The following is a 15809-nucleotide window of genomic DNA, read 5'->3' as shown; positions in this document are numbered from 1 at the left end:
AGGAATGAGATTTGGAAATCGAGCCGAGCTATTGTTTGTCAACGTCTATTCAGTAGCTCGAGGAAAATGTGATATAAAAGCTGGTCGAAAGTCGGCTACAAATAATAGCGGGGTACAAACCTAGTAATATAGTGTCCAATAAGTCAGCGCTTATCAACAATCAAAGGACAAGCGTCGTTGGTCTAGGGGTTAGGATTCAACTCTTCCAAAGTTGAGGCACGGATTCGAGTTCCGTACGACGCACATTCCAACATTCTTTTTTTGCCCTTTACGGGCTCTGCTACTGACACAACCGGGACTGGTTGCGTCTATTTTTTTTTTTCAATGTCATATTCATTTTTGACTTTATACCCCATGTTACGTTTTTAACTTTGGTGGCGATGCCAAAGGACATGACGTAGTCATGAGCCTCTTGCCACTTTTGCTCACAACTGTACGAGCGCGGGCTGGACTTGTTGGCGAGTAATTGAGCCGCGTGATGGAGGGTTGGAAACTCACGGTAGCGCCGCGCCGAGGCAATTGATGTTGTCGCAGGCGGTGCATAGCCACCACCGGGTAGACGATAAAACCGCAGTAGCGACGGGGGCGCCGTAAGGGCGCCGTAAGGGCGCCGTAAGGGCGCCGTAAGGGCGGTTTCCCATTTTGGCACCTTTGCCGAAATCGACTCAAGCTTTCATGGGGACGACGTGTAATTGCGACCGTATCGAGGACGGGCGTGTGGTTACAGATTTTCGGGATCCGCTCGTGACGAAAATGGCCCTTTCTTTTTGACAATTGGCAAAGTGAAGGCGCGTCGCGCACACACACACACACACACACAAAAGGGAGGAGGAGCGGGCGGGGTGTGCGGCCTATTCGCCATCTTCTTTGAGCGGAGGAACAAGAAGTTTGAGGCTCGCTTTCGGTATATCCGAGGCGCTGTGCCACCAAGGCTGCTGCAAGTTGACTCGTCCATACCCACCCATCGCAACAACGGACACATCCACCAGCGAGGGACATGGTGCAAACTTTGGCGGTCCGCGCTAATAAGTTAGAGTATCCCTCGGATCTGGGCGGCATCTTCCAGGATCGTTCTATTTCTTGTTCCTCGCCACTGGGCTTTCTTCGCAAGCAATAAAACCCGCCAAGAGAAAATAGCGGCGCATGCATACACATGTCGCCGTCAATGTATTTGATTAGCCTCGTCATTTGGCTTCCTCACACTCCTCTGCAGGATATTGTCCTCTGAGAAGGGGGAAAAAAAAAGGGATCTAGATGGCTGAAAGACGTACACCATGCATGGCCAGGAATTCTCTTCTCCTCGGCATTGCTGTGTACGAGATGGATGTGTGTGATGTGTCGTTTCACGTTGCAGAACAAAAGCCTCGCACGGAAGGCATCTTTGCCTCTTGACAGGAGCAGGCGGGCTCGTCAGAAATTGCAGATCCTGTGTCAACGGTGAATTTTTGACACGGCAATCTGCGCTTGGCCATGTAACGTGTACTGATCTTGCTCCTCCTTATGCTGCACACCGCCGCGGTCTCATCTGTCCGTAGTTCGCCCCTTCCGCCCTTTGGCCCACTGCGACCGTGTAACGATGGGCAGACTGATTACTGCTGCTGCATAAACGCAGGCCCTCCGGGTCGATGCATTATGAATCACTCCGTAATGACAAGACTCCGCCTTTGCTCGTTAGGTCTCGCAGGCATGTTACAGCATGAACAATGGTTTGCTTGACAAGAGAGAGAGGTCCAAGTCGTTCCTGGAACTCTCTCCGTCTGTCCTCTTCTTCGCTGCGCCGTGGACAGACTGGGTTACCCCTGCTCAGAGCCCTGAGAGGTAGAAGAAGAAGAAGGGGGAGAAGAAGGACGAGTACAAGAAGAGAAGACAAAGTTCTGGAACAACGCCACGTCGATCAGGGAGCATGTACGCCCACAGCATGCTTCTGTTCCGTACGGGCCAAACAAAACGACAGGCCGTGTGTGAGGATTGTAAGCTGACATTGGCTACTCTAACCGCGACTTGCGAAACTGAGGTCCTGAGAAGCTCGTAGCCTTGTCTCGATAGAAACCACCACCAAACGTGCCTCATACTTGATGCCCATCCAGCCAAAGAATCACAAAATTTGTGTCAGCTCCCCGGCTTTTGCCATGCACGTTTCAACTGCTCGTTCATGGGTGAAACGTGACACGCCAGCCTTACAGGGCAAGCAAGACTACTCAATAACAAGCAATATTATGTTGTTGTTTTTCTTTTTTTTTTTGCTACCAGTATACTCGGCACACACGACGTGCAAATACCCGTAACCCCGGGGAAAATAAGAACAAAATTAACAACTGCTATTAAGCAGGGAGGCGGCATATAAGAGAGACGTTCTTAATTAGCCCCAGGGTTGTTGTGTCTTCCCACCACCACTAATGGACGCCACATATTGGGGCCGGCGCAAGTCCAGCCATGTATGTAGACGCAAGGTTTACGACGCGAGCAATGCCAACCTTGCATTCCGGTTCAATTTTCTCCTTTGAACCCTTTCAGAGTAGAATGTTTATTGTTGGCGCCCCTTCTTTTTGCTCTACAGTTATAGCGCCGTTTGTATTATCTTGGTTTTCCTCCAGCAAGCCATCTCACCTGAAACAGAGGTGCTTGCATCCGCGGAGCCTTGTCTGCAAGGGCGGAGTGACTATAGACAGCTTTTGGCTGGCATCCTTTGACATGTCCTCCAAACCCCCGGTTTCGATCATCTCTTATTCGAGACCCTCGCTTCACGGGCGACGAGGGGGGTCGCTTATAGTCTGTAAAACAGAAGCGTGCATTTAGAAAAAAAAAAAACTTATGGACCTCGTTGAATTGGACTGTCTGAATACCGTCTGACAACCAGGGTAAGCAGGTGAAATTTGCTACCCGTGACCATGGCGCCGCCCAGCCCATCCTGCTTACTTGAAAGGGTCGGGGCGTGTGCAGGAAACAAAACAACCGTGGCCTGGAATGATGCTGTTTTGGTCTACGGAGTACTTAGTTTTGTTTCCCAATCAAAATACGGGCGTGAGCGTTTCCGCGTCGTACGGCCGGAACAGAGGACAGGAAATGAACCCGTGGCAGAGCCCGTGGCAGAGCCCGTGGCAGAGCCCGTGGCAGAGCCCGTGGCAGAGCCCGTGGCAGAACCCGTGTCGGCCCCAACGGTCTTGTGTTCCAGATCACGCGGGTCTTGGCCCATTGTTTCTGCCAGAGCAACAAGGGAACTCTGTACTCTTGTACCAGCCTCGGGTACTACTGGTTGACTTGCAAACCAACGCCCCAGATGGTTTGCTGGTTCCAAGTAAGTAATACGTAGAGCGCACACTGGTCCGAAGGGGGCGGTCGTGCAGGGCGTCGTGTAATTTTAACAACAGGAACCCCCCCGGCCGCCACTAAAACAGCGGCCCGAGGTGTGCGTACTACTTTCAGTGGGAACTTGATGACATTGGAATAACAAAAGAGAAAGGGCTAGACTCATGGCGTGATCTGTTTGCCTGGCAGTGCCCGTCCGTAATCTCCCTCGCCAAAGAAATTCCTGACAACAAGCTGGCGGGAGAGCAGCTGGCGGGAGAGCAGCTGGCGGGAGAGCAGCTGGCGTTTCACTAAAAAAAGACGCGAGGACTCTATTTCTTTCTTTCTTTCCCGCCCTTTTGTCAGGACAACAAGGCTGGTGATTCAAAAGCTTTGGCAAGGTACAATAGAGCCTCTCACCAACAAACAAACCAAGTATACAGCTCTAGTAACTGGTTTGTTCGCAACCCTAAAGGTCACGCCCCGAGTACCTATATTGTATGCGCACAAAACGCCACCAGCTGATCTTTCTGCAAGGAGAGCTATGAAAGTTGGAGACACACCCGCTCCAGGACCAGCTTCGGTTGGTCATAGCTGGCGCAGTTGGTTTATGGGAGGACCCCGAAAAAGAGGTTATAGTGCCTAGTTGGTATTGTCGGAAAAGTACTCCCCGTACCCCGGCTGTTGCTATTGCAATAGCAGTTGTCTTATTAGTCGGTGCTGGCCCCCGCTACCGTATACGCCTGACTGGGTAGGCGGATTATAGAGTGAGTAACTGATAGCCGATGGTCAAATGATGGAGTGCGGTGGGAGAAGTGACAATTCATCGTATCAAGACCATCGTATTGTGCTTGAAACAGTCTGTGGAGGAGCTCCCAAAATCTTGAGTCTATCCGTCTCTACCGCCAGGGCTACTGACTGGAGATGGGCTGATCTCTCCCATCTCCAACAACAGCAGGACTATGATAACGAACATACCAGTCTTTGTTGATATAAAATAAAGCTGGCTATTCGGTCTGAAGTCTCTGTAGCTATTTTCAGTTCAATACCCGACGGAGACTATGACATACAGTGCACCTAGTTGTGGCGGTGCGCCAAGCACGGCAATGATTGCATACATGGGGGTATATCAATTGAGACGCATGTGATTGTAATCAATAGAGACTGTAAGTAGTATGAACAGGCATCATTTTCGGGTTCCATAATGCTGCTATTGTGTCCTGGGGTAGTATTAACATGCCGTGCTATTCCAGCATGCACCGGAGCTGGTTTTCGTACAACTTTGGAATACGTATATTCATGGTATTGCACCTGATGCGATCAAACTGCCGGTGATGATTAACCTTTTTTGTGAATCCTTGAAATGCCCCATGTTGTCCCTGCCTAAGGGAGGCACGCACTGATTGCACTCGGCGTTTCTACAACGGCAAGCTTACCCGGTGAGAGACACGACGTGGTATTATAGCAATAAAACATATGACCGGAGGCACCCTGGAATCTTTTTCTTGAATCTTTCTCCTAGTAGTATATTAGTAGTCTAGTTTAGTGAGCCGCCAGGTAAACGTTCCGTCTGCGATGCCGAGACGCGGTGAACAAGGCATGTGCCAATTTTGGGACAGTATGGGACGGGATATAGGGGGGGCGGCGCGGAACTTGGTTCAAGGGATCTTTACGAAGTCAAGTTCTATAAGTCATCTTAATGCTGGAAATTCCGCTTGCTGAGCTATTATTATACTAATGAGCTGTGGTAGTACAAGGGGACTAAATCGGGCACAAGTGCGGCAATGACAGGCCTCTCGGCGCTGGCGGGCAGTCAATGCAGTTCAGACTCGAAGCATGTCTGATAAAAGTGTCGGAGTAGCTCTTGTGCTATAATTGTTTGTGATGAAAATGTCTCGACAAAAGTCGCATACGAGCCACGACAAGACGGGCTGAATTTTCTAATGTTGATGACTAAAGTATTGGCTGCGCTCACAAGGATAGGGGACGATGCACTGTTGCGGAGCAATTCGATGGTGCAGATACGTTGTGGTCGTAATCAAAAAGCAACTGTGAAATAGAGTTTGATTTGATGGGCCGTGCTTGGACGCAAGGCTGCATGCATCTGGGTCTGAACGGTGACAGTGACAGTGACAGGCGCGCGCGCGCCCGTCTTTGAGGAGGGGGGGGGAGCTTGCGTGGCCGATGTCCGAGTTGCGAGAAGGGGAGGGGAGGGGAGGGGGGGGCATAGGCTCGGCGCCTGACGAAAAGAAAGTCAATACCCAACCAGTGTACTCCGTAAAACGTTGCCAGACGAATTGCGTGGCGGAGCGTGATAACCAACAGCGGCGATCTGTGCGCCGTGACGACGACGAACCAAAGAGCAGCGCCTAGTACTCTGTACTGGTACACGGTTACAGGCCAGAGGCCGCTACAAGGCCACCGCCAGGGCGCTGGATCTCTCTCAGGACCGCCTACGCCGAGGGAATTACTGAATCCGGCCACCAATCTTGGCAGCTAGCCAATCAGTGGGCGCGGCTCAAAATAGTATGGGGGCCGGGGGGTGCTCGGAGAGCCGCACGCCTCCCAGCTGGAAGACGTTGCGTAGGAACTGTCTTTTTTGAGCGAAAATGAAGATTTGTTTTAGTAAATGCAATGAAGAGGGAGAGAGGCCTACGTGAAATACTCTTAATATGGTCTGTCTGGTGCAAAAAGTCTGGTTGTACGCGGGTTGGGAAACTACGCTCCGGGCGGCGGCAGCAACACAGACAAGTAAGTCGCCTTGTTCTCGACCCGATCTACTGAGTAGAGAAAGTGGTTTTGGTAGTGATGATGTCGTCAAAGTAAAAAAAGGCGATGGATGTATAACTTTGGGATACCAACTTCAGGGCGTGACTTGCAATAGCTCTGTTTAGAGGCTCCGATGCCGATGTAAGTAGCTGATTGGCCCGACGGGGTGTAGTAGGTACCGCGAGGCTGCTCACGACATGTCGGCCCCCCTTGTTCGTATCATGCAACACGGCGGTTTGAAAATGCTCTCGTAATTTTTTTCTTCTTTACCCCCCAGCAGGGATAATGCCTCGAGATGGCCCTTGACGTTGCCACCGGGGAAAAGGCAACGTATCGCCAAGTCTGATATGCTTGGCCACACATTAACAAGGCGAGCGAAGCGATTCAGCTACCTGGTCCGACATAAGCTCCGAGAATGACATGCCATTACTTACGGAGTACTTATAGCGGCAAGTGACTTTTTTTCCCAGTGCCACAAGGAGCTGACCCGGCTGCCTGGGCGAGACAAGGGGGAGGGGGGTGTGTATTTAGCCAGCTGAAAGATGACCGCCCTCCCCTCTCCCGCCCTCCCTCCCCCAGGACGTTGGAACTTGGTACTTTTTTGTCTTGTGGTGGAAATTTCAGCAACAAAGCAAAGTGGGAGAGACCGTCGGCAAACTTTTTTGCGTTTTTTTTTGGTAGTAGTAGTAGTAAGTAGTAGTAGCAGTTGTTGTTCTTCTTCAAGGTGCTGGCTTTGAGGCGGCGGGCAGCTCCAATGTAGCACTTGACGACTTTCTCTCCCGAGGGCTCCCCGAGGGCTCCCCAAGGGGCTGTGGACGCGTTGGTCGGGCGCGGCGGCCCTCGCCGGCCAACTCGGCGGCATCAAAATCACGCTAACAATGCAACACTTGCAGGGCGATGGGCCGGACTGAAGAACGGGAGGAGATGAGCATGTATGGCACAGGACAAAAATAAAATAAAATTAAATAAAATCAAAGTAAAAAAAAAAAGGTGGTTGCGCTGAAACAGCAGCAGTGTAAGAAGAAAGGGCAGGTGAGGCGAAGCCCTGTTTGTGACAAAGTCGGTGACATTACTCAAGTCCTTGCAGCGATTTGCAGCAGGCAGAGAAGAAAAAAAAAGAAAGAATGAAAAAAAAAAAAAGAAAAGAAAAAAAAAAGCCAATCATCCGCCACCACCTCAAAGGACATGCAAAGAAAGAACAAGAAAACGATTGGCCAAGGAGGAAAGCGGCTCTGATACAGTAAATACTTGGCTGCTGGCATGTTGCAGGGCTTTTTGCAGCGTTGGGCTTGGGAAACTTGTCAACTACCGCAAGAATCCACGTCCGTCTCCACAGAACAAGACAAGCCCACGTAGCATCGGCTACACATGGTTGCAGGTTTATCAATTATCAATTTTGTCGGCCATGGGCTTTTTCCTTTTGTGTCTCTTTGCTCGAGTTTGCGATGCGATGCAGTGCGAGGAGAGGTGGTGGTGGTGGCGGCGTTGCACCTTGGCTCTCTTAATCACTCACCTTTTATTATCTGCATCAGTGCTGTAGTACCGAGTAATTTGCCTCTCTCTCTCTCTCTCTCTCTCTCTCTCTCTTTCTTTATTTACGTCTCTTGCCAGAGGCCAACAAGCAAAGAATACGACAACTACCTAAAACTCTACGGACCGACCCCCCACGCAGTGAGCATGATGCTGGCGGCTTACAGCTTATGCAGCAGTCCCCCTTCCCCCCCCCTGTTCTTTTCGCAAAAGGACTTACTTTATGCATTGCGGCAGGCACATGATGCCCACTGTTGCGTTGCATCTGGTTTCTGAGTTGAGTTGCGCGCGCCGAGCGGTGCGCACGAGTAATTCGCTCCGCGGACATGCACTCACACATGCACTCACACACTCACAGACGCACGCATATATACATGCGCTGTGTGATGATGAGTCTGCCCCGCCTCGACAACGACCTTGTAAGTGCCGGCGCGAGTACTGAGTACTGGTACTGGTAGAGCAAGATGGCAAAGGAAGCATTCGTTTTTTTTCTTTCTTTTTTCTTGTTGAAAAGATTTTTTTTGGTTCAAAGATGCATGTTCCATCGCGTGACAAGCAAATCTTCTGTATGAATCTCAGTTCTTTGCCGCTCCCGGGCAGGGGAGGGGGGGGGGGACGATGACGAAGAAAGGATACACCTACACACCACAGTCGTTCTTTTTTTGACTCGGACTCATTTACGTAGCGTCGCGCGCCCGGGCAACCTCATCTTTTTTCTCCAGAAAAAAAGTGTCTGAAAAGTGTTGCTTTTCTGGAAAGCCACCAACGTACTGAGTACGAACCACCTGTCTCAACGCAAGCCTATTTGTTAGGGGGGGGGCAGGCGGGGAGCTCCCATGCTCCCCTGCTCCCCCAGGACACACACACAAAACGCAACGCACGAGCGAGCGAGACAAGCAAGCAACAGGCAACAAAAAACAGAAGAAGCCTGGTCCTTGTTTTTTTGGAGCCCGTCCCATTGACACTCTGGAAGCGGGATGAAATTGCGCATGGCTTTTTTTTTCTTCCCTCGCCGATAATAATTATAATAATGTCGCAGTTGAAACGGGCCGACAGACCTGGTTATGCCGAACAGGAGCTGAATGCTTGGCTTTTTTTTTTTTGCTTGGGATATTGTTTTACTGGCACCAGTCTCTTGAGGTTCTTCTTCTTCTTCTTCTTCTTTTTTTTTTTTAAAAAAAAATTTTCTTTTGAAATTATTCTTCTTACAACGTTGATGTGGTTTTGGTTTGTGACACGGCAACGTACACATAGTTACAGGCTCTCTGTTCTTGTTCTTGGAACCCCCCAAAGAAAAAAACGACGGAGAATTTTTTGGCATGAAAAGTTGACGTTTCCCAAACCACTAGATACTGAGTCAATTTCACAGTGACATGCTGCCATGCGGCCGCCTGACGATGATGGTTCCTTATTTTATTTTATTTTTATTTATATATATATGTGTGTGTCGTGTCGCAAGCACAGGACGGGGAGCGCCGCCAGGTGCCCGATGGGATGCAACAACATGAATAAAAAACGAGATTATCTTGGAACCTTTGATTTCTTCTGCACGCCATCGTCTCCAATCCCCGAAGGTGAGGGGCGCTTGCGGCAGCTAGTCGGGATACTGAATCGCCAAATTGGCCGAACCGGCTGCGCAGTGCATCATTATCAACGTGCTCGCGAGTCGCTACTCATGCTCTCAGCCCGTTATTGCTTCTTTCCTAACCATCACATGGACACGGCCTGTACGTGATGTGCTTTCTTTTTGACCTTTACCTAAGTACTGAGTAGTTTATCACATCGCTTTTTCTCCTTCACCTTTCTTCTTCTTCTTCTTCTTCTTCTTTTCTTTTTTTTTTGCTTTGTCCAATCCTTGCCGCCCCCTCAATCTACGTTGTTGATTTCATGCATCGACCTTTTCTTTTCTTTTTTTCTTCTTTCTTCTTCCGTTTCTTCTTCTCTTCTTTCTTTCTCACCAGTTGTCACTGAAACTTGCAAACCATCCCCCCCCCTTTTTTTTTTTTTTTCGAGGGAGGGGGGGGGGGTCGTGTGGTCGTCCTCATGGTAAAACGTCCAGATGAAAAGAATGAGATCCGGGGACATGGGTTTCAGTAAAGACAACATGGATACCCACCCCTACCCTCCCCTCCCCTCCTCTGTCTCTCTTCCGTCCGCCCTATCCTTTCTCGATCCGAAGCGGGAGGGCAAAAAAAAAGTAACAAGGCCCCAGCCGACCAAACCAAGCTGGCGTAGCACCAACTAATGAGCATAGACAGGCGCCGCCGTGGTGAGCCGCATCCCTGTAGCGCTCAAGAGACAAGGTTGGCCCCTGTCGAGTGATGAAAGGGACGCAGAGCAAATAGAGACAGATCACTTTTTTTTTTCTTCGTCTCTCTGTGCTTTCCTTTGTTTGATAAAACGAGTACATCGGCTGCCCTACGGCAAATGACTGGTGCTGCGAGGGATGGATCCATTAGCCGTTGCAGCCAACTTCTTTGCCGCATATCAAGTGCGTGCGTGTGTGCGCCCTGCACACACAAACATGTAATACCGAGGGAGCAACCAAGCGTTGCGACTCTCTTTACTGACTCGAAGCAAGCTGTTAGCTTCGACCCCCCCCCCAATCATGCAGTATTCCCATCGCAAGAGAGGGTCGCGCGGTCGATGCCCGCAGCATCTCGGTTATACCAGCGACCAGCTACGAACCCGTCCTGGCTTGCGGCTGAGCGGTGCCTTTTCCCGACTCGCCCATTCTCGCTCGCTCTTGTGCAACTCTTGCATGTCAGGGATTCCGTGTCTCTGATAGGGGGGAGGGGGGGCGTGTTGCCCAACCATCCAGCCTACGCTCCCACTCTCCGGTGAACCCGCTGGCCCGCAGGGTATAGGCATCATGTGGCATTTTTGGGCGAACCGGGAGCCCGGGTGGTGAGCAAAGTTTGTTCCGGCGCCAATAGCCCATCGAGAACCCAATTTCGTCACCCAGCGAAATATCATCTGGGCTATTTCATCCCCTTTCCCTCCCCCCCCTCTCTTCCTAATGAGTTAGATTTCGCATATCGGGTTGCTATGCGAAATCTAATCCCCGTCCCAAGTAGCTGGGGCCAATGTTTGTGTTGCCCCCCCTTCCATCCCTCCCCGGTCCTTCAAAGGCCGCAGGCAGAACCAGTCTGCCGGGACCAATTGCCGAGCATGTCTTGGAGCCACCCCTCCCCCTCCCCCCTTCCCCTTTCCTTCTCTCTGTGTGCCTGAAATGCGGCTCCATCCTTCTCTAGCGTGATGACTGACGCTGGGGCTCTTCCGTGGCCTCGCAAAGGGGGGGAGCCGCTTCATTTCGCTGAGCAGCATGATGGAGTTTGCCGGACGTGCAATATTACCAGTGATGTCACTGGTCTGTTTCCCCAAGCCTTTATTTAGGGGGCCCATGGCTGGGCACAAGGGCATCTACTGCTCGGAATAATATTGCAAAGAAGCCTTTCTTGGTCGATCGGTGAGGACAACAGCCCAAGCCTTAATTTTTTTTTGACGTGATCTAAATTGGTGGCAACAATCCGATGTGTTCATGTAACTTTCCCACCCCCCCATTCGGGTCAGAGCTCGTCTCACTGTAAGCAGCATCATGACTCTCTACGCTGAGGTGCCGCACATGCCGTCACCGGGCGGTGAATCCCGTCAACCCCAAACTGGAACAGCGATTTAAGTAGTGACAGACACAACTTGAGTATCTGCCCACCTATTCGTGCCATCATGACTGCCATCGACTTTGCCGACGCAACTTCCTGCCACGCTGATGCTGTGGCGTTGTACAGGTGCCCAAAGCTTGACCGAGCTCATCCATACTGCAGGTTAACCAGGCGATAGCCGGGTAACAAGTGCTGCCCGTCTTACACGCCACCCTTGCCCACCTTACTGATAGCATCTTATACAAGTATTTTCACTGCTCTCTTTCTGTTTGAAGGTTTTGGCCCATTTCATGACGGGGGCGGGGCCAAATCTCATGAGGGCTAAAGAACGCCCCCTGTGGGCTCCAACGTCAAAAAGTGTATGCGAGAGCCTAGCCTCTCCCTCCCGTTCGACTGGGCCTGGCTGGCTGAATTGGGCTCTTTGCGCAAGGTATACAAAAACGCTTTAGAGAAAAAGCCGGATCTCGTATGGCACAGGTGAGCCGGAGTGGTGCAGGGTTGCTGTCGCGTGAGTTTGGGGCCTTGGCCCGTTGGCTATATTTCAGGCATTCCGATTGGCAGCATCCATGATATACGGCGCCCGTTGGAGATTGACACATCTGTCTTTTTTTCTTTTCTTTGGCGCGCACCCGGCGGTTACGACTCTTCTCACCGAATGCGTGCGACTGTGCGGAATACGAACCTGAGCAATATACTGATTAGACGGCGAGTGATGCAGACCCGACAGTCTTTGCCAAGTGCACTGCTGAGACCGAGGGTGCGACTCCCCAAAAATGGTTTCCGTTTCTGACAATAGTGATTAGCTTCCGGCAAGTCTCTTTGTCGCTTGTCATCCTGGTTACGCATCGGGCCTCGGGGAGGGAGGGGGGTGTGTGATTCGACTTCAGTGGCCAGCGGACGTCTGTGAAGTTGTGGCGTCATTGATTGGTATGGTTACGATGAGTGATACGGCGCCGGAAAGAAGAAAAAAAGGCCATGCTCACGCAAAATAGGCCAAAGAGCAACGCGGAGGTCTTGCAAGGTCAATGCTTTGGTGGTGGCGCCGTGGGTTTGGCCTCTTTTCTTTTCTTTTTTCTTTTTTTTTTTTTTTTTGCCAGCTTAGTAGTTGGTGGCTTGCTCCGAACCGAGCCGGCGGCTGGACGATGTCAAGGATGACTGGAACAAGGCATCGCGGAGGAGACAATTTGCTGCAACGAGCCTGGGGGACGGGAGGGGGGGATGGAGTTCGCGAACGGCTCCAACACGGTGTTTCAAGACGATGATAATATTAATTAATTCTGCAGCTCTCGGCTGTCCTTGCGAGTTCCAGTCAACAAAAGTGTCATGTAAAGTGGATGTAGTGTACTTGACGGGTAGCCATGGTGCCGTCGCCGTTGCCGTCGTCGTCGCCGCCGCTGTCGGGGGACTTGAACCGTGCTGCATGAACATGCGCACCGGCTGGCAATGGATCCGGGCTGGCCTGCCACATTAGTGTCAGGCAACGGTCGTTGGACAACCCGTTCGGCAACGAGGGCGAAACGAAACACACACGCACGCACAAAAATAACAAAAGAGCAGGCCCCGAATGGAACAAGACGGGGGGAAAGAGCCAGCCGGCGGGATGCCGCCCATTGTTGTGGGCGGGCTGTTGTCATCATTTTCATTGTCATGTTGCCGGGTGGCGCTCAAAACCACAAGTGAGAATGAAAGCCTCTCTGAGTGACAAAGAAAAAAAAAAGTAGCCGGTATGAGGCTGCGTCAGAAACATGGGGCTGATGAGCGCAAAATAAATAATGAAATAATTCGAGGCGGCTGCAGAAAAAGTCACTCTATGGACACCAAATAACTGCAAAGAGGCGACAGCCTTCGTCCAATCAGCCAGCGAAGCACATATGTCGAAGCTCACCGGGTCTTGGTCCCGGCATCGCAGCTAGGAAGCCCCTTGTTGAACTGGTGGGTATTGGAGCGGCTCGACGGATCTCTCGTACTCTGTACGGAGACGTGGTATCTAACGTCTTTGATCTATAGGTGGAGAGGGAGTTTCTATAGAATCTAGTTTTTGTGTCATTGTCATTGTCACTTTTAGTTGTCATGTTTCATTGTTATGATGATTGTTGTTCTTGTCGTTTTGTTGCTGTTTTCTCCCTCCCCTCTTCTTCTCTTCTTTCTTCTCCGTGTCAGGAGAAGAAAAAAGGGCCAAAAAAGGCATAAGCAGCGAGCGAAGGGACATGCGAGTGAAGGGGGCCTTGGTGCGGCGTCAGTCATACAGTGGCCCGCATACTGGTACTTGAAGCCTGGCAAAGAAAGGCTGGCCGCAGCCACCCTGCATGACGAGAAGCGCCGCCGCTCCGTTGTCATGACCTTGCAGTCCAATGGGGAGCGCAAAGGACACGAGCGACCGGGCGGCGGCGGCGGCGGCGGCGGCGGAGGCAGAGAGGAGGAGGAGGAGGGGGCGGCGGTGGTGGTCCGTATTTGAATGTTGCGAGAAGGCGAAAATGCCCCTCCGCCACTGGACCTCGCAGGTGACTGAATGTGATGTTGAAGTCGCATGAGCGTCGCCGACGTGGGGGGGCGAGAAAGACAAGCTGGGGTTGACTAGTCAGGCTAGAGGAGGGAAGGGGAGGGGGGGTGTGCGTGATGGATGCATGAGAGAGCGTATGCATGTGAGAGGGACAAGAGAGAGGGACAAGAGAGAGAGAGAGAGAGAGAGAGAGAAACAGAGACTGTGTATACTGCTATGTATGTATGTGTGTGTGTATGTGTCGGTTGTGTGGGTGCGTGCATATACTGGAACAACTTTGCGCTTCTTGGTCAACCACGAATTCTCGGGGCAGCGTAGTGCAAACTGTAGTGATGAACTATCCAGTTCCCGCTGCCCGCAACATGCAGTTGGGTTAGATTACACCCGGCCAACATGGTCCGCAAAGAGCATGGCACGAGCGAGCGAGCCAATGCAAGGGCTGAAAGACAGATTAGATGACAGACAGCAACAGGTAGGATCGTCACCACCACCGTCGAAGCGGCTCCCTCCTCCTCCCCCCCCCACCCCCATCCAACTTTCGCGGCCGGCGGCAGGGGAGGGAGGGGGTGAAGGAGTCCGTCCGGTAGGCGAGATGGGCAGGGCTGGAACCTGGACCTTCGTACGCCATGCTGGGTAAGACAACTCACGGCGGCCGGCGTTGTGGCAAGCAAACCAAAAGAAAAAAAAAAGCTGCACTTGTTTCCTTTTGCCCGCAGGCCCTTGTTTTTGTGGAAGGGGGGGGGGAGGATGGCTGGCTGGGCGCGCCCCCCTTCAGCTCGGGTCTTGGTCTTGTTCGTTCGACTGGATTGTGCAGCAGCGGCAGCAAAACTGGCACGGCTGCTAGGTAATAAGTGCTTGGGGGCTTGCTAGTAAGCTGGCAAAGGAAGCCCGCTGCAAGCGATGTTACGAGCTCGGCGCCTCGGAGGGGGGGGGGGGCTGACAACTCGTCATCGCACAAGCGTAAACAGGCGTCCGCATGGGCTCGTCGTGTGTGTACTGTGGCGTTTTTTCCGTGCGCTCGCTAGCCCGTGAACAGACAAGACACATTAAAACAGAGAGAGAGAGAGAGTGAGAGGGTGCCGTCACTCGGCTTGCCTAGAACGGGCTGGCATGCAGGGCTCGGCAGTTTTTTGTGGTCATTTTACCTTTTTGACCATGATGGAACGCCACAGGGCTTGGATGCAGTCATGACGAATATTGCCCAGGATCTTGAGCCCATCAATCGTGCGCTATTTGGGTGTGAAAGCGAGGCTTGCCAGCCAAGAAGGTAGGAGGAGTGGCCAGGTGGGCGGCGCCGAATATTGATTCAGCGTCGCAGCATCCATTCACGCTATGGACCGATACTATACCAGTATTGTCATCAAGGTTGGGGGATTCAAAATAATCAAGTCATGGAAATGAAATTCCATACCGCATCTACTAATCACCCTTTGGCGAGATCGATCTGTCAATGTCTGGCCCTCCCACACACCTTCACTTGCACGCCCCCCCCCTTTCCCTATGCCCTTCTTTATTAGGCAGTTCCCCAACCGACGTGACTGTGCGAGTATCCCTTTCGGTGGTCTCGGCGGTATGACCAGAAAACCAACCCGGCGCTGGGCCCAGGGTGCACGAAAAGACACTGCCCTACTACTCAGTACCTAAGATATAGGCCCAGACGGGTGAGGCCCAAGCAATGTACCCGAGTAGCGGCGTCGGCGGCGGCGGTAAAACCAATTGAAAATGGTCGCCCTGATGAGGATGAGGATGTTCTGGCAGCATAGACGGCAAGGGAGATGAGCATAAAGGCAACCAACATGCCAATTGAACCCCTACAACGTGACGGACACGGAGATACAGTAGTGGCAGAGCGCGATAGTGGCACTATTCAGGGTGAATGACTTTTTTTTTTCTTGTGCGCATATGCCTGTGATGCTTCGCCACGTTCTTCTGACTCAATCGCAAGTGACGAGGCCCAAAGGTTTGATTCGTGAAAAGCTATAGTTCTGGGTGTAAGACGATCTTGGCAAAACAGGACAACACGCACAGCCGCGCCAGGTGAGAAAACAAAACCAAAAAAAACA

At 51.7% G+C, this 15809-nt stretch overlaps 1 non-coding gene across 1 annotated transcript; it reads left to right on the top strand.

Moving 5' to 3' along the window:
- The first annotated feature begins 171 nt into the window (after nt 1-171).
- Nucleotides 172-243, top strand: V2A60_006665. The gene has a single exon. It is a non-coding gene; the product is annotated as a tRNA-Gly (tRNA).
- Nucleotides 244-15809: the final 15566 nt, after the last annotated feature.

Source organism: Cordyceps javanica, chromosome 4 (genome assembly GCF_051103115.1).
Source record: "Cordyceps javanica chromosome 4, complete sequence".
NCBI lineage: Eukaryota > Fungi > Ascomycota > Sordariomycetes > Hypocreales > Cordycipitaceae > Cordyceps > Cordyceps javanica.
The sequence above is the reverse complement of the archived record's forward strand: the minus strand, read 5'-3'. Positions and strand labels throughout refer to the sequence as shown.